Here is a 19,847-nt window from a genome sequence, read left to right on the forward strand (position 1 = left end):
TCCAAGGGATGCGAGCTGATGTCATCGTGTTGTATATGAACTGAATGTGGTGAGTGAAGTGAAAGTATTTAATTAATGTTGAAGAGCCCCCTATAAAGCTAGTCTGACAACACCAAGCAGGAATGTTCCCTCCCACATCCTCATGCATCCTGGACAGGCTTCAGCACCCATCATTTGGACCAAACACAGAAAAAGGGAGGAAGCCTCACTGTCATCCAAAAATCCTGCTGGCCCTGCACCTTAGGCAAGCAAGTAACACTCCACTGCATGGAGCTGCTGGCATACGATGTCTCACTTTTAGCATCTCAGACAGCTGCATTCCATCTCATCTACAGGACTCCGGAGCAGAATAAGAATTTCATTAATGAATTCCAGATCTAATCGGCATCTGGTTGCATCTGATATCCACATATATATAGCCCTCTTGTGTTACTTCAACCGCAAAGACAACACAAAAAAAAACACAAGAGACACCCTTCTCAGCTTCATCGACACACTCTGCGTAGTACAGTACGTTACACAATCGGCACACTCCAAACAGAACATCCTCAGCTTTGTCTTCTCAAATTCACAATGATCAAATGCAGACCAAACATACCCCAAGAAAGGACTCTTCATAGACAATATAATGCTTGAATTTATCTCTGAACCTACCAACTCCACATTCAATGTCATCACCCTTCTACACAACTTTAACACTTTTATTGAAAACTATAGGAACTTTCATGCCCCATTTTAAATATGCAAATGCAAGCCAAAGTCTTTAGCACCTTGATACTCTAAATACCTTACTGATAATAAACCATTGATCCACAGATAGGAAAGAAAAAGGAAAGAAAACAGAACTCCCAATGACCCCTTATTACTGGTCTCTCTACACAACAGGCCGACAGCTCATCGCATCATGTGAAGGAAAGTATTATACCAACACCATCACAGAAGCCACCAACAGCGGCCGAACAATTTTCAAGATATTCAAGCACTGCATCAACCCCTTCACAAGCCACCTAGTCTTTACTCCACCGAAAAGTGCAATGCTGTCAATTTAATCAGCTGTAAAAAAAAATACAGAAGAATTGACAGCACTTCAGCAACAGCAAGTCTGCTTCATCTCTTACACCCACCCTTCCCCCATGAAATTCTGGAAGGCTGTACATCAAAACCCTATTTCTTACAGATCTCACTGACATATTCAACTCTCCCAAAGACACTTCTCATGACGATGATATCTTACAGTTGACTTTGATGCAGGAGAAACTTTTTTAATTTCCTCACACAACCTCAGCTAATACAGACTTCAATACCACAGAGTTTGGCCCATATAAAATCTACATAACTAATTATCAATCCAAATCACCTTACTCCTCTGATGGATCTTTTGATTGAGCTAATAGGGACTCAGAAAATCAGAGATGGATGGCCACTTCTTCATTAGGACCTGGAATAAAGAAGTGCCTTCCTAACAACATAGTACACACAAATATTCTAAACACTAAGAAATGACATACGCATGAACAGTTATAACAAGCAAAATTTAATCTAGGCTTCAAGTTGAATGGTGAAAGCACAAAAATACTTTATTTTCAGGTAAATGGGTTATCGTTTTGAATACAGGAAAAATCACAATACATCACAGTTCAGAGCAAAATACATCTCAAATAATATCTGATGAATGAGAGAGAGAACATAATGCAATAACAGATTGCAATCAAGAATCATACAAACCAAAGAATCGGTTGCAAATTATCAGGAACAGGGTACATAGGGTGAGCCCAGGAAGATGCTTGTGCACAGCGTGCAATTGTCGGAGTCATTCAACCCTTCAGTCTAAAGGTTTGTCCTGCTCAACTTTACCAGCTTGCAAAGCTCAGGGGAAAAAATAGGAGAGTTCAGTTCAAGGAAATCAGAGTTCAGACCGACAGCATGTCAGGCCTATAGGAAAGTTTGCAATACAGTCGGCCACAGTCCTTTTCCCACAGGGCAGTTATACTTCCAATCGTTATTAGTTCCTTCCCACAAAAGTAGGTTTTGCGCAGTTTGCATGATTTACATTGGTCAGAGTCTATGGTCTATCCATGGGGCCATCATTACCTTATCATAATGATCCGGAAATTATACATAATGCCATTGTCCAATGTTAATTTTTTCCTAAAAGTTCAATTTCATTCCTCCTCTGAACTAAGAAGTTTCCTTTGTATCTTATCATGTCCGTTCCTAAGCACTCTCTTCTGAGCTTGCAACAAGGTCACCACAATTTTGTGGTAGCAGAGAAGGTGTCCTTTATTCGAAAATCAGAGAAAAAACTTCAGCAAAAGTTCTCACAGTGGGCAGTAGTCATGCCTGCATATTCTAGTCTTACTTAAAGGAAATGATGAAAAATGCATTTTAAAGCCTACATGAAAGCCTGCTAAAACATTATTATTTACTGAAAGATATCAAACATTTAATTGAATGAAGATGATTCTATTTCTCTTGCGATTTTACTGTTCATTGAAACTAACATGCAAACACCATTCTATCTTCAATTAAGCATTAACTCATTTGCAATATCTTTAAAGATGGCATTTTCTCTCGATATTTGAAATTGCAGGTTTTCATGAGAGTGCTGCTACGTGAGCAGAAATCATTTTATTAGTCTTAAACTTAAGTTAATCCATTTTATCTACTAAAATGAGCACTTGTATTAGCATTTTCATAATCATATTGGTTAAAGGCTACATCATTACGCCATTTATAGGTTTTCTTAGCCCATTATTGATCTTGAATTGCATTAACATTATTAGTTTCTCTATCTCTCATGGATAATCTCGATCTGGTTTGCGACCGTACTGTAGTGCTTTTAAAATGTAGGATGAACTCTCATGTGGTTTACGAGTCACACTCTTAGCCATGTTTCTTAAGTAAGTATTAGTATCACAATATCAATGAGCTGGAATTAATTGAGGCAGATCATACTAAGATAATTACACTCTATCCACTTCACCAAGCCTCTCTCTCTGTGAATGCCTCTCCCCCCTACTCAACATTGTCAAAGCTTCTCACTCCAGGCAACTTCCCAGACGATCTCAAGACAGGCTAGATTCTCCCCTTTTAAAGAAACCTAAAGTAAACCTGATGACCACAATAACTATCGACCCATCACTCACCTACCATTCATCAGCAACACCATTGAAAAAGAAGTCTATGTTAAATTCCAATATCACATTATTGCTAACCTTCTCCTGCATAACTACTAATCTGGCCTCAGTTTACGCTGCAGCATGCTGATCATTACCTTACACAGTATAGGAGTAGCTCTCCTGACTATGGATAAAGATGACCTCTGCCTTCTGATATTGTTGGACTTCTCAGTTGTCTTTGACACAGTCGACCAACCCACCCTCATACATATCCTGGAGTCTTAAAGTGGATTCACTTGCATGTCCTTCACTGGTTCTCCTCCTATCTGTCCAACTAAAACTAGTCTGTTCAAATGGGAAACTCCAGATCCCAAAAGATCTTGACCACCAGTGGTGTTCCCAAGTGTTTCATACTGTCCTGTGTCATCTTCAACTTCCACATTTAACTGTTTGGTGTTTTACTCACGAATAGTGAAAAATTGCAAAAAACACAGTTGATGGACAGAATGTAGAACAATGTCATACATTCACCCCAGTACAAGGATCTGGGCCTAAATCCATCATTTGTTTGCACTCCACACCACCCTGGGTTAGACACTGGCTATATGCAAATCAGCTCTGACCCTGTGCCTCATGGGAACAGTCCAGTCCGAACTACCAAGCCATGTCTTTCCCAGACCGGAATCAAGCATCCAAGGACCGGTTCCTGGCTATCAGCCTTCATCAGCCTGGATAGCTTGACTCCAGTGGTGTGGAGAGCCTGGGACTCACGTCTGAGTATACCCAGCACACTCGGGGTGAAAATTGCAAAAAACACAGTTGATGGACAGAATGTAGAACAATGTCATACATTCACCCCAGTACAAGGATCTGGGCCTAAATCCTTCATTTGTTTGCACTCCACACCACCCTGGGTTAGACACTGGCTATATGCAAATCAGCTCTGACCCTGTGCCTCATGGGAACAGTCCAGTCCGAACTACCAAGCCATGTCTTTCCCAGACGGGATTCAAGCATCTAAGGACCGGTGGAGTGCAAAAAAAACGATGGATTTAGGCCCAGATCCTTGTACTGGGGTGAATGTATGACATTGTTCTACATTCTGTCCATCAACTGTGTTTTTTGCAATTTTCACTACGAGTGTGCTGGGTATGCTCAGACGTGAGTCCCAGGCTCTCCACACCACTGGAGTCAAGCTATCCAGGCTGATGAAGGCTGATAGCCAGAAACCGGTCCTTGGATGCTTGATTCCGGTCTGGGAAAGACATGGCTTGGTAGTTCGGACTGGACTGTTCCCATGTGGCACAGGGTCAGAGCTGATTTGCATATAGCCAGTGTCTAACCCAGGGTGGTGTGGAGTGCAAAAAAATGATGGATTTAGGCCCAGATCCTTGTACTGGGGTGAATGTATGACATTGTTCTACATTCTGTCCATCAACTGTGTTTTTTGCAATTTTCACCCCGAGTGTGCTGGGTATGCTCAGACGTGAGTCCCAGGCTCTCCACACCACTGGAGTCAAGCTATCCAGGCTGATGAAGGCTGATAGCCAGAAACCGGTCCTTGGATGCTTGATTCCGGTCTGGGAAAGACATGGCTTGGTAGTTCGGACTGGACTGTTCCCATGAGGCACAGGGTCAGAGCTGATTTGCATATAGCCAGTGTCTAACCCAGGGTGGTGTGGAGTGCAAAAAAACGATGGATTTAGGCCCAGATCCTTGTACTGGGGATTTATGTATGACATTGTTCTACATTCTGTCCATCAACTGTGTTTTTTGCAATTTTCACCCCGAGTGTGCTGGGTATGCTCAGATGTGAGTCCCAGGCTCTCCACACCACCGGAGTCAAGCTCTCCAGGCTGATGAAGGCTGATAGCCAGAAACCGGTCCTTGGATGCTTGATTCCGGTCTGGGAAAGACATGGCTTGGTAGTTCGGACTGGACTGTTCCCATGAGGCACAGGGTCAGAGCTGATTTGCATATAGCCAGTGTCTAACCCAGGGTGGTGTGCAGTGCAAAAAAACGATGGATTTAGGCCCAGATCCTTGTACTGGGGTGAATGTATGACATTGTTCTACATTCTGTCCATCAACTGTGTTTTTTGCAATTTTCACCCCGAGTGTGCTGGGTATGCTCAGACGTGAGTCCCAGGCTCTCCACACCACTGGAGTCAAGCTATCCAGGCTGATGAAGGCTGATAGCCAGAAAACGGTCCTTGGATGCTTGATTCCGGTCTGGGAAAGACATGGCTTGGTAGTTCGGACTGGACTGTTCCCATGAGGCACAGGGTCAGAGCTGATTTGCATATAGCCAGTGTCTAACCCAGGGTGGTGTGGAGTGCAAAAAAACGATGGATTTAGGCCCAGATCCTTGTACTGGGGTGAATGTATGACATTGTTCTACATTCTGTCCATCAACTGTGTTTTTTGCAATTACTCACAAATAGTGGCATCACAACTCACCAATATGCTTATAAAACACCACTCTCCTTGAAGATCTTCTTTGCTACAGGAATTCAACACCTCAAATACTGCCTGCACATCATCCAGACCTGGATGCCAGTGCAGACCTGAAGCTCCACTCATCTAAGACAGAATTATTGTTATTTGCTAAGATCAATAAAAAAGATACACTACAATTATGGATCAATTACATGAACTTTGGTGGTTTTGAACCTCAACTTTCACTAAATGCCAAGTCAATAGGATTCACCTGGGACATCAACATCGCCCTCTAGGAGTACACTGCCTAAAACGCAAAGACCACACGGTATCAGCTCTCTCTTCTAAAGTGAAACAATTAATTTCAGAAAGCAGCTTCAGAACTGCTGATCAATCCGTCATACTCTTTCATCTGGATGTTAATAATGCCCTACTCTATGGAACTCCAGACTGCATGGTGACATCCTTTAGGGACATCCTACATGCTGCAGCATGTCCCATCCAGGGCCTGAAGAAATATAATAGCATCATTCCCATCCTGACTCTACTTGCAGGCCCACATCATGTTCGAAACCAGCCGAATCATTTACAAAGCCATCAGAACATGCATTCGGCTATTCTTGCAGAGAAGCTCAGCATCTATGGTGTTTTTCAGCATACCCATAGGCAGGACACCATCAGACCAGATTAAGAAGTGTACAAAAAGACCAAGGCATTAGGAATTTTCCATAAATGCACCCATACTCTGTAACAGCATTTTAAATAAAGTCAATGTTCTTCTTTAAATGCAATATGTTTTCCTTATAAGAAACTGGGGTACATTTAAAAAGAAAAACGTTGTTATGTTTGAGAGTTGGAAGTGGTTCCATGGACCACTGCCTATCCTCCGTCAAACTTTTTATTAGCATACATAATGGAAATTTGTGAATGAATTGCCACCCCCTTTACGGTGTCGGTAACTTTTCAATGTGTTGTGACTGCATTTTGGTCGCAAAACATTGATGCATATCATAACAAATCACTATTGAGAAATTACACCCTAAACATACCTATTATTCCAAGCAGCAATTTGTTGTGGGTTTCTAATCACATTTTGCGATTTGGTAAGCTGCTAACGAATCCCAAAATTAGTTTAGGGGCACCTGCATCAAGCATTATTAGCTTTGTAAACAGGCCGATTCTGTTTGCAAATGCAAAAAATGCTTTTTAGATACAACAAACCCTAATTTGCAATTCAGTAACCTGTTACCAAATCGCAGAATGGGTTTGCGATTAGGTATTTGGAAGGGGTGTGTTTAGGGCATCCCTTCCAAATACCGAATCGTAACAGTACGCATGAATGCTTTGTGAGCGTGAATGCGGTCACAAAACATTTGCATATTACCACCTACCACAAGTAGGTGGTATCCCATTTGCAAAAGGGAAGGGGTCCCCAAGGGACCCCTCCCCTGGACCCCTTCCCTTTGTGAATAATTGTAAAAGCATGTTTAGGAGCAGGTAATGGTCCCACAGACTTTTTGTAAAGCATCTTGTTTTCCTTTAAGGGAAACAGTCTGCTTGTGGAGAAGTGTGGCTCACTGGTTGGAAGCGGCAGACCCTGAAGCAGAGGTCGGGTCGGGACCAGGGTTCAATTCCCGATGCGACAGGGTCTTGGGTCAATATCCGCGGACTCGATAATACTCGCCTAGGTACCTACTCTAACAATGGGTCCCACTCTGCAACTCTGGGCAATAGCTTGCTTAATCTCCACAAGGGCCCTATCAGTGCTGGGGATGCCTGGCTTCACCTTGGGGGTGCCCAGGAGGGACCATCTCACAGGGAAAGCCAGGACGGGTTCCCCAGTGGTATACAGCGCCAGGATGCCCCGAGTGATGGGGTAACAGTGCGCTTCACAAGTATACTTACATTTACATAAAAAAAGATTGCTTTATTTAAAATCAATCATGGACATGGTGGTCTGCTGACCGCAGCAGGCCACCATCCCCGTGATTTTTGCAATTCCTAGGGAGCCACAAATTGTGATCTATCTAATTAACATTAATGAAGTAGAGCAATTTGCGACCCCCTACGAATCGCTATCTGAAACTGAGTTTCATGCATTGTAAATTGCGATTATCTAATTGCGATTATCTGGAATTGGTTATTAGGAATTCGCAATTTACAATTTTGAGGTATGCAGTCCAAAGTTCATAAGAAAATTAAATAGCCTTTGCGACCGCAAAATGGTTTTAGACAAAATGTTGCTTTTTCTGTATTTTCTTAATCATAGGATCCGAAGTTAACTTTAAAGGAAGAATTCCCCCTTTTCTACTTCCAATTTGGAGATGAGCAACAATTAATTTGGTATGCTTTGTCTCAAATAGTGTGTTTATTTGGTTGTTTTTGTTTCGACTCAATGCACCGTGTCTAATTAAAATCAATTACTTATCGATGTTTATTAAATAGGTTGCCTGCCCCTACCCCGTCCTGATGAAGACCCCGAAGCAAGGGTACAACTAACTCCTGCGATAATTAGAGGGTTGAAACGTCGACAACTGTTTTTTATTTATCAGCTTCACCCCATCATTTATAACATTCAATGTGTTATGTGGAGTATGATCTTGATTAAGTAATGTATTGAACCTATGGTTGTTTGTTTGTTTATATTTAAATTGACATACAAGTGTAGTTGCGCCATTTGGTTTTTTTTATTGTCACTATCCCCTATCCACACCATCCTCACCTTATCACTTCCCTTACCCCCTGGGGCACTTTACAGCCTATGATTGTTCATCATAAGATATGACAACTAACATATACCTACATTGTGAATAAATACAGTGCAGGCTTATCAAGTGCTTCTTTATTTATATTAATTTGTTTGAATTTATTGTTGTTTGCTGGGACCCCTTTCTCTCAGTACTGTTATTACCCAGGTCCGAGTGACTATGGTTGGGTGAACCCTTTTGCTATACTCCGCTTTTTCTGTAATGACTGCGAATATTTAGGGGTTAGAGTCTGAAATCTACTTAAACACTGCATGATGTTTTGTTTTAGCACAAAAGAGCTATCCTGAGGAAAATATGGAATTACATTCTCACAACCAGTGGGGTAAAAATGAAGCCGGAGCACCAATGCAAGCAAAGAAAATGCCCCCTCCCTCCTATTCTCGTTCAGGTAGTGCGAACCAATGGTCCCCCTAAAACCCTTATGTCCCCTTGCGCATTTATGTTTGCTATGTCCCTGTCACCCAGCGCCCAATAAAGTTATTTTCAAAATGTCTCTTTCTTGGGAAATCACAAATGCCTTTGTGAGTCTATATCGAAGTGTATTACTGCTAGGGCTGACAAACCCACACCCGGGTCTACGGTACACTTCCATTTCTTGTTTGCTCAGTCTCCAGAAACGGTAGCTGTGAAGGACCTTGCTTTGCCCTGGTCTGCAATCACTCCTATGGGCCTGCCATGAATTTCATGATGTGTCCCAGTTTCTCCAAGGTTATGTCCTTTCAGAACAGCAGGGTATTTCCAATCCAATGAACTACTGAAACGGTGAGCGACTTCGCAGTGATTACACCGTCGAAACAAAGCATTTATGCATTGAGTAAGGCATTAGGTTTCTCGCAAGACTAACTATCTCTCCCAGGCCTACCATACTCTCTGACTGCATAGTTAAAATGAGCAAACACGATATGAGCACCGAAAATAAAAAATAAAAACTGCCTTGTTCGGCAACTATCTTTTCATGCAGACATCTGGTTGGTCCTGGCAGTGCTGGCTTCGCATCCCAAGGAAGGAAGAAAAGCACGCTGAGTAATTCAGTAATGCACGATTGACATATAGGACATACCTTTACCATGCTTATAGGGCATTCTGCTTTTTCAGCTGAAAGGCGAGTTTACTGGATGTTATCTAACCTAGGTGTGCCTCATATTATCCTGGATGATCATTTTGCCACATTGGTGTCCTACATAGACTGCTGATAGATTATGGCTCAGATTTACAAACACTTTGCGTTGACTTTGCATTATTTTATCAAACGCAAACCCGACTTAAAGTGTTGGGGCCTCATTTATGAGACCCTGCGTCACTTTTACGGCGCCAGTGCGTCCACCTTTTGCACCAAATTTACATAGTGACGCATCTAGGTAGATTCGTCACTTTGTAAACCCCTGCAATACATTATACCTACGCCAGGTATAATGTATGCAGGGGGTCATCCTGACGCAAGAAAGGGTCATAGAAGTGACGCAGTGAAATCTATAAGATTTTACTGCGCCACTTCTAGGACACAAATGCGTCAATTTCTTACACCTGCCTCACAGCAGGCGTAAGACTGACACAGGCCCTTTCACATGGGGCTTGCCCCATGTGAAAGGACACATTGCTGGAGTTTCGTCACTTTTGTGACACACTCCAGCAATGTGTCACTTTTGCGCCATACAGATGCGTCAGAAATACTGACCTATCTGTAACTCCTTGCGCCATGATGCATCATACTGTAAATATGACGCCTCATTGGTGTTGCAAGGAGGGCGCAGTGAAAAGTGACCCATCGCTGTTTTCACGCAGCGATGCATCACTTTTCATAAATGAGGCCCTTGGTATTTTACAATCCAATGCTGCAAAACGCAACTTGCGTTGGATTTTAGCCAAAAGTTGCGCAATTCGGTGTCTTGCGTTACTTTGCGCCAAAGGGGCGTTCCACAGGTGGTGAATGCATTTTCCCAAGGGTTTCGATGCGCATCCCTCTCTACTAGGCACTGTTGACAGACATCGCACCAAATCTTGCACCTCCTTGAGGCAGGTGTAACGAGGAGAAATATTTTAATTTCTCCTGTTATTCCCTCTTTGTATGCGTGCTGCATTCTTTAGCAAACACACAAAGTGGATATTGCCTTAAAGCATAGCTTTTGTACCTGAAGGGACCCCTTACTGTACAAAAATGATGCTTATCACAACACAGACACCCCTGCACTGTGGTGCAAGGGTGTCTGCATTGGAGCATGGTAACCAAAAGTGTGCATGTACAGGGATAGAGCAGAATGGCGCCACATCGTGGTGAATATAACTGCTCTATCCTGTTCACTCCACGCAGCACAGCAACTATGTTTGCCGCCTGTTTGGCATGATTTCTTTGGCATATCTTGGCCTATATGGATGAGCTCAGCAATATCATCTTCTTTTAAGAACTTGTTGATTGGTCAACAGCCCAGTACTGGTATCTCCATCCAGTGGCTAACATCACAGGGCAGCTTACATGCTGCAAACCTACCTTCCTTGTAGGGCCATTAAGACATAATGGGGTTACCCCAAAGCCCGTAGAACCTGCCCACAGTTAAGCACAAACAACAAAATGGTCCAAGGGTTGGAAAAGTTATATTATATAAGAGAAGCAAATACTCGCAAAACACACACTATTATTAATTATATGCTGAACCCTATGGGGAATAGAAAGGAGAGAACAGAAGAAATACAACATCAGAGCCAAGGAATATGCAATATAATGTCTATATTAAAGTTTTTGTAGGATACACGTAAAATTTAGAGCATATCTATGATCGCTCCATCAGGTGGAAAAGTGCAGAGAAAAGGGTATCCGCGCAAAGTTACAAGTCATGAATATTTAGGAATAAAAATATGGAATATGAATTGCAGTGCATGCAAGCAACTGCATACAGCCTGTCTTAGCTGAAGATCGGTATCCTACTCAATATCCTTCTGGGTAATCCTTTAATCAATCAAATTCCTCTTTGGGGACAGTGGTTCAGTCCAGGTATAGATAAAAATGTTGTCAATGTATGACCCAGAAAATACACAGTCACTCAAAACCTTTAATGTGGGTCTTCAGCAGGACAGATAAGTGGGACAATCTACATCGGGATACTATCAGTTAAAAATGTGTCTGGTGAGGTCACATAAAACGTACTGCTTTCCTAACATGCAAAAACTCATCTGGAGTAACATAGGTCCTTGTCTCTCAAATGGGCGAGCAAACATATATGGATAAAGGCATGTGGGCTCCTCATCTAGCACTCATGCTTCATATAAGTTCTGCAATGTGGAAAAAATCCTCTTGTAAAACCAATTGTGCAACAAAATCACTTATAAGGAAATGCTAAATATGCATTGGTACTCATCCAGTGAAAATAGATAGTTCCATGGGTCTGGCATACAAAAAATGAGACATTGCCTCATTAATGTAGATCGGGATGGAAAATAAAATAAATCTAATGTAGACTAAGTCAAGGAAACAAACAGCGTTATTGCATTAAAACGGTTCATATGCACAAACAAGGCACAATGTAGAGTACTCACCAAGTTTTGTTTAATAATTCAAGAGTAAAGGCTGGGAGAGCCCTTTGAATTGTATGCAGAATGGGCTGTGAACAATTATGAATAATAAGATGTTACAATCATGCCCATTTCGTAACACTGTAAAAGATTCTAGTGACAGAAAATCATTGGGGCTGCATCGCTCGCTTCTTACCACTTTTCGCTACAATGTATCTCGTTCTCGTTCTGAGTCGCACAGAACAGCGAGGTGGCCCATAATGGGAAGCTCCTCAGCGAACGTGCAAGCTTGCAGATGCCGTGGTCTTTCCAAAATAGAGGATCTCAGTGTGATAGTCTAGCTGAAAATGTGGCTGAGGCACTAGAGTCTGTGTGCTATAGACAAAAGGCATTTACTCATTCAGGAGTTAGTATGGAGTCAGACAGAATCAATGTAGCACAATAACCCAAAAACGGGGGATTTGAATGTGTGCTTAGAGTAAAAAAGCCCCTCATGCAAAAATAACAATGTTGGGCCGGTTTATAGAACTGCCACAGTCTTGACCTGTAGTGCCCATTTTTTCATTTCTGTACTCTTATTACATGTTAATAGGAGTCTGCAAGCATGCATGTTCACGCTGCCGAGCTTCCCATTATCTTCTCTAGACATAGCATTTGGTAGTGCATAGCGGGGGACCTGGCCTGGCCTTTGGGCTGGTCTGTTCCCATGATGAGCAGGGTCAACACAGATTTGTATATTGCTGGGTCCAAACTGGTGTGGCATAGTGAGCAAAAAAACAATGGATAAAGCCCAGGGGCCTTATTTATGAAGGCCTTGCGCCACATGTGCGTCACTTTTTCCCATGTTAAAAGTGACGCACCGGCAGCGCAAGGCCTTCATAAATAAGGCCCCAGATCTCTTGACTGGGGGTGAGTGGTTGAAAAGTTTCTGTACTCTGTCCATCATCTTGTTGTGTTTACTATGTTTGCCTTAGGTGGCAGAGGCTATGCCCAGCCATGGGTCCCTTGCTTGCTGTGCCACTGGATTCAAGTTAGCCTGGATAATATAGGATGATACCCTGAAACCGGTCTCAGGATCAGTGGCTGCTGAAATCTCCTGAGGGTGGAGGTTTGGGCAAACAAAAGAAAAAAGAAAAACACTTACTGATCGTGAGAGATGAAGTCCTTCTCACTCTGGCATCTTCTGCTGGGACTGCAATGCAGGCCCCAGCAAACTGTAAATGTAAATGTAAATTGATACTTGTATAGCGCACTACTCACCCGCAAGGGTCTCAAGGCGCTTGTACGAGTACCGCTGTGGAACCGGTCCTGGCTTTCCCTGTGAGGCGTCCACTCCTGGGCACCCCCAGGGTGAAGGCCAGGCATCCTTAGCGTTGTGGGGGCCGTTGTGGAGATTAAGCAAGCTATTGCCCAGAGTTGCAGAGTGGGACTCTATGATTAGAATAGGCACTGAGGCAAAAATTATCAGGTCAGTGGAATTTTAAGCCCAAGACCCGCCAAGGCGGGGAATTGAACCCTGGTCCCGGGCTAGACCTCTGCATCAGGGTCTGCCGCTCTAACCATTGAGCCACACTTCTCCACAAACTCCCTTGGTCAATTCAGGCCTACTCACGTGCTGTTAACCAGCATGTGAGCCATGACCTGATTGGTGGTAGCAGCCTCTCTTGCCCCTCCCGAGGGTACTGAATGCCTGCACTTGCTCTCAACCTAGCTGTTTTAAGACAGCTGGGTTGAGAGGTTTAGGGTGCACATGTGCTGCTGGCCATCTCAAGATGGTCAGCCAAAGAGACTTGCACACTTTAAACAAGAGCAAATGCAGCCCTCTGCTCACCACTCCTTCCTACTGTCACTCAACAGGTCCCACCCTGTCCTGATACTCAGTTCAGCACAGGACGATAAAAAATAAAATGGTAACCAATTTCCATTTTATTTTTTATCTCTTGGGCTTTGGGGGCACGTTAAGTGGGGCAACACTCCTCCGCTCCAATGGAGAAGCCACCGCTGCCCAGGATACTCTTGTTTCCATTCCAGGAAGGTCCTGGCAGTTCAGGCTGACATGGTCCTGCGACAAGCAGGGTCGAGACTGATTTACATATGGCTGGGTCCAAACTGGAATGGCATAGGGAATAAAAGAACAGTGGATTAAATCCACCTCGGGAATAATACATATTAAAAAACCCAAGTGCTTTATTCTGGTCAAGATCCCCTGGCAGGTGTGGTAGTTATGTCAGAGGCAATATATTTGGGAATTAAAATTACTCCTATGGTGGAGGAGATCCCAGCCCTGAATATTCTTCCAGTGATGGAGAAGGTTAACAATACTCTGGAACGTTTGGATCATCTTCATCTCTCCCTGTATGGTAGATGCAATGTTTTAAAAATGCTTGTTCTTCCAAAATTTTTGTATATATTCAGAACGATTCTTCTGGAATTCTCTAATTCAGTGTTTTTAAAATTGGAGAGACTCTGTTCAAGATTTGTGTGGGGTTATCGGAGAACACAAAGGGCTCATAAGAAAATGATCCTGCCAAGAAATCGTGGTGGCTGGGATGTTCCACACTTTATAATGTATTATTGGGCTGCCATGATGCAAATTATGGGGCCATTGATCTTGGGGAATAAAGCTCCTATTCTTTTATGCAATCTGCCGTTGATCTATGAGCTTATTATGGGTGAGGAAGCTAATGGTTGCCTAGTGACTATTGTAGAACCATCATATTACAAAAAAACAAGATTTAGGATTTTGAGGGCTGCCCATAGAGTGTGGGAGCAAATTAAACGGTTATGTCATATCTCAAAATTGAATTTCTATACTTTATTTAAGGCCTCTGGGCTGCTTCCGTTGATTTTTAGGGACCATGTTATTTTCAAATGGGATAGAAAAGGAATATCTTGTTTAGGGGATTTGTTGGATCAAGGGGATCTGATGGTATTTTCAGAACTTAGAGAAAAGTTCGCCCTAGACAAGCAAGAATTTTTCAAATATTTACAAATTCGGAGTTTTATGGCAAAACTTGGCACAAATATGGGAGTGCAATTCGGCAAAAGCGAGCTGATCGAGAAAATGAGGAAGAAGACCCCAATCAGGCAATATTATCAACAATTGGTTGCAGCCCTTCCAGATGATTTGGACAACTGTCAATTGAAATGGGAGCAAAAACTTGGTGTGGTGGGCCTTAATATAAATAGGTCGTTGGAACTCGCTAATAGTGTTCTAATGACAGGTAGGCTTCGCAGTCAGCATTACATGGCTCTATGGGACTTATAGTCCCCTAGGAAAGTGTCTCGGTGGGGAAAAACAGGTGGAGATAAGTGCAGTCGGTGTGGGTTGTTTGCGGCTGACTCAATCCATATGTTTTTCTCTTGTCCAAGATTGGGGGGCCTCTTTCAGGAGTTGGAGGGCTTTTTAAATATTATGTTTCAAAAACAGATAACTATTACGGGTGAACTTGTGATTATGGGGGAGGGTCTGGAGTCATCGCCCATTATAACAAATAATGCCGAAATCGCACTCTTGTTTATTATGCATGTATCACTTGAGAGTGGATTAGCTCTGAGCCTCCAACGTTCTTGAATTGGAGAGCTAGATTGCTAGCTATGTATAATTTTGAAGAGTCAATAAACAAAATTAAAGGGAGAAGGAAGAGAAGATTGGGTGCAAAAATGTGGGCGCCCATCCGAGTCTGGCTGCTGGGAGGGCCGGGCGGGCCAAGTGGGGTTGAGTAAGATAAATATAATTTAAAGGTTCAAAGGATGGATTTAGGGCTAATTGGGAGCGGATGTATTTTATTTTTCTACTTTAATTGCCTATCATTTGCTTGATACGTCTGTCTTTTCCCTTTGTTCGTTCTTATAATTCTCTCTTCCTTTCTTTTTTTTGTCAGGTTTAAAGTGTATCATAATCATGCTGAATTGTTTGTCCATTTTCTTATGTTCCTGGGGGACATACAAAAAATGGGGTTAAAACAATAAAAATATTATTTAAAAAAAAAGGATTAAATCCACCTCTCTTGACTGGGGGTGAGTGGTTGAAAAGTTTCAGCACTCTGTCCATCAACTTGTGTTTGCTATATCTGCCCTAAGGGGCCAAGGGTATGCCAGACATGGCTCCTTTGCTTGCTGTGCCACTGGATTCAAGCTAGCCTGGATGATATGGGGTGATATACCGAAATTCACCCCGGGATGCTTGTTTATGGTCCAGGAGGACCTGGCTTGGCAGTTCGGGCTGGACTTTTCCCAAGAGGAGCACGGTAAAGACTGATTTGCATATGGATGAGTCTAAAATGGGGTGGCATAATGAGCAAATGAAAGATGGATCAAACCCATATCTCTTGACTGGGGGCAAGTGGGTGACAAGTTTCAGCACTCTGTCCATCATCTTGTTGTGTTTGCATAGTGGGTGAACCTCCAACACTTGGCCATCAGCTAGACTTGATGCCTACACTCTTCATGGGAGGCCAGCTACCTCTGCACAGGTACTTCGACATTGCACAGTGTGGGATAACCAGAGGGGGTTAGACTCTATATCTAATCCGAGCAGCCATTCCCCTGCTTCTGAAGCCTTTCACTGTGCACAGCAGAGATTGGGCACAAGGACCATCCCCCTTGCTTCCAATGGCCTTTGCTGCTGGGCAGCTGGGAATGGTAACATGGACTTGACTGGATACAGACCCCATTCTCAACCTGCTGCTTGCAGCCACCCCCTAAGTGTGGCTATTGGCCAGGTGCAGCTGTACTACACTAAATACATTTTCATTTTTTTAGGATCCTTGACTTCCGTGCTGGATTCATGAAACCTGAAACCCCAGGAGAGTCTGCAAGGCCCAATGAGGGTCCAGGATTCACTAATCACAATACATTGTTTTTATATTGCAAGGATGGGTTCATTTAGGAACCCCCTCATATGGGTATTGGGCCCAGGATAGGGGTATCCTACCCTCTTATGGTTTTTTCTTTTACTTTTTCCCAACACGGTGCTCGATGCCCTGTGTTGTGTAATAGCAAAAGCAAAAAGACGTTTTTCAGTGAAGGCCAGTAAGTCAGAACATGGGAGATTTGGAAATCTACAGCTGGATTTGTGAACTTTCAACGAGCAACAGGAGAAAAAACTCCCTAGTCCAATGGTATGCCTTTTATTTTTTCTTTGGACTTGCCCACCCGTATTGGAACCGCAATTGGTCCATGAATCGACAGCCCAGATAGCTCTAAATATCTCAAAACGTTAAGCTTGTCATGCCCAGACCAAAACACTTTTTACATGCTAATTTCTCGGAAACTACCAAACGGATTTGCACTAAACAAAGGAAAGGAATTTTCTTTTAATTTTTTTATTTATTTTATTACCATTACTAAACATTACAATGTGTTTACTTACGATATGCAGTGTAGTTTCCTTCTTGTTTCATCAGTCGCCACACACAGTTGCTGGTCTAGCCACAACAACTACCTGAGCATTAGTTGTACATCCCACTTAGTGCATATCCAGATTCAAGTGACTATATTTGTTGTCTTTCATCTCCAGTGCACCTTGAATAGGTGAGTCAACACATCTGAAGTCTTGTGTCCCTCCATAGACCCTCCTCCAGCCCCACAAGCAAATTATGATGTCCTTATATCATGAGTTAACAGATATGATTGCAGAGGGTCCCAAATATTCATGGGACTATTAGTTTGTGGAATTGTGGAATAGAAAAGTTCTAATTGTTCATTCCATGAAATTGTGTACTTTAGTCGCTTATTTACAGTGAGAGCACGCTCCGCACCCCAGACACAGGCCACCCACCTCTTAGTGAGCAGCAGGGCCACATAAGTTAACCACCTTATGCTTTGAGGTATGTGTATCATACACCCCAAAAAGTCCAGCTTTGGGGATGGTGCCATGGCCCCCATTTCATGTCTGAAATTACTTGAAACACTTTAACCCAGTGGTCATAAATTATTAGACAGAACCAGGCCATGTTCATGAAATCTGCATCTGGTGTATTGCATCATGCACAGTGGTAATTAGCCTACAGTTTGTTTTTAAACAGCCTAATTGATGTGCGATAGGTTCACATGTGCAAATACTTAGGGCCCGATTCACAAAGGGCCTCCGCACTCATGGCAGAGGTCTTGCAGTCGAGGTGTAGGCCCAGAAATCATGGCTGGTCCTCTGCATTACAGCTTTTCATTACGGAGGTCCCACCACAAGTTAGGGCCCCCCACTACAACTGTGGGGCGTCTGCCACAAGTGCAAGCTCCTTTGTGAATCGGGCACCTAGGTGTGTAACTGACGTTTTGGGAAAGGTCCCCTATTTGGCTACAGTTGTATATCCACTCTGTCTGGTATTTCTCTTCTATCTATTTCCCACTGTGTCTTAGCATGGGGCTCTATAACTGGGTTCTTAGCTTGTATGTATTTTGAGTGTATTTGGTATTTAGTAGGTGCGTGTATCACCCGTAGGTCTTGCAGTGCCAGAGGAATACTCAGGGGCCTGTAAGAGATGATTCATTAAAGCCGGAAGAGACAGGTTTTCAGTAGTTTACGAAATCTTTTGTGGTTTTGTTCAGCGCGAAGATGAAGGGGAAGGGAGTTCCAGGTTTTGGAGAAAGCTCTGCCTCCATTTCTGACTGTTCGCTTGCTTCATGGAGTAGATTTAGTTATTAAGTGTTAGTTGGGATAGTTGTAAGCAATGTTAGTGACTTCAATGTGGCCTATTCTTTAGGGAACGTTGAGTACTTACCCCTAAATAGCATCATAAGGCAACAATACGTTGATGTGTCAAGGGCAAGAAAGCCCTAGCATTATGCTATGGTTGTGTACTTAAAAAAATTATTGTTCAGGATAATTTCACCTATCGTACTGATCCCCCAGTAACACAATGTCTGGAGCTCTGATTTCTAATTAGTCAGTAGTATTATAGGATAATGTGTCAGGGGTTGTTCTGGTGTGTATAGTCTGGGAAAACCTAGTCTTTTATGCAACCCATCTCATGTCAGTTGTGTGCTGGCTACTGAGTTGATTTCCATTCAACTTTGTTGGGGCACCTTTACAATCACTTTACCCAGTGGCCCTGGGTGTGCTATGTCATGTTCTACCACCAAATGTGTCCTTTGGGGAGGGGGTCACAGCCAGTAATGGGCTATAATAGTGAAGTTCAAAATCTGGTTCTGCTAGCCTCCCTTGATCATAAGGTAATGTCAGTGTTTCCCATTGGTCTCAGAGTTCTTTACCTGCCAAGGCTAAGGTTTCAAAGGTTTCCATTAAAACTGAACTACTAGTAAAGGAGGTGGATTAGGCATTCTTTAAAGGGATAATTGGAATTTTACTGCCTTCTCACTAGACTCAATAGACAAAATGTATTTACTAGGATTCCGGTTGAAGGGTCACATGGGGAACATGGCTGCAGGGATTTTAGGCTATAGACCACCTAATACTTCAAACTCCCCCCTTCTGAATATCATTGCTAATATGACAATTACACACACCAAACTTTTTCTCCTAGGATACTTTAACCTTTGGGCAGAAGGAGATATATCCCCGGCTTACAAGGAACTGGTCAATTCCTGTGAAACTATTGGTCTCCAGCAACAGGTACAAGGCCTGACACACATAGGAGGGCATACCCTTGACCTCATCTTTTCCCCGGAAGGTCTAATATCAGTTAGGGAAGTTACCCCTCTGTGTTGGACTGATCTTTCATTGATTACCTTTCATCTACATGTGGGAAAGGAGGGATTTTTAAAAGACCAATTAAGCACTCTGTAGAAACTAGAGCATGGCACAACATTTCTACAAATAAATCTAAATCCATTTTTAATTGTGCACATTATTTTCCTTTAGACTCTAGAAGAGAATTGCCATAGGTTTGAAAGTGTGATCTTAAAAACACTAGATGGAGTTTAACAACTCAAAAACCTCGCAAAAGTACTTCTGCCCCCTGGTACAATGCAACCCTGAAGGAGGCCAAACTAAACTGTAGGCAATGGAAAGGAAATGGCGGCACCACTACCTAAATGAAGATAAAATCAGCCTAAAT

General features: G+C 42.9%; 1 long non-coding RNA gene across 1 annotated transcript in view; it reads right to left on the bottom strand.

Moving 5' to 3' along the window:
* Positions 1-1,512: 1,512 nt before the first annotated feature.
* The window catches only part of LOC147665851 (uncharacterized), a 63,379-nt gene continuing 45,044 nt past the window's right edge, over positions 1,513-19,847 (bottom strand). Inside the window, exon 3 of the long non-coding RNA XR_015304969.1 lies at positions 1,513-2,278. This is a non-coding gene — a long non-coding RNA (uncharacterized LOC147665851). The remainder of the gene's footprint in view (positions 2,279-19,847) is intronic.

Source organism: Lissotriton vulgaris, unplaced genomic scaffold, assembly GCF_964263255.1.
Source record: "Lissotriton vulgaris unplaced genomic scaffold, aLisVul1.2 SCAFFOLD_1063, whole genome shotgun sequence".
In the NCBI taxonomy this organism is placed as follows: Eukaryota; Metazoa; Chordata; class Amphibia; order Caudata; family Salamandridae; genus Lissotriton; species Lissotriton vulgaris.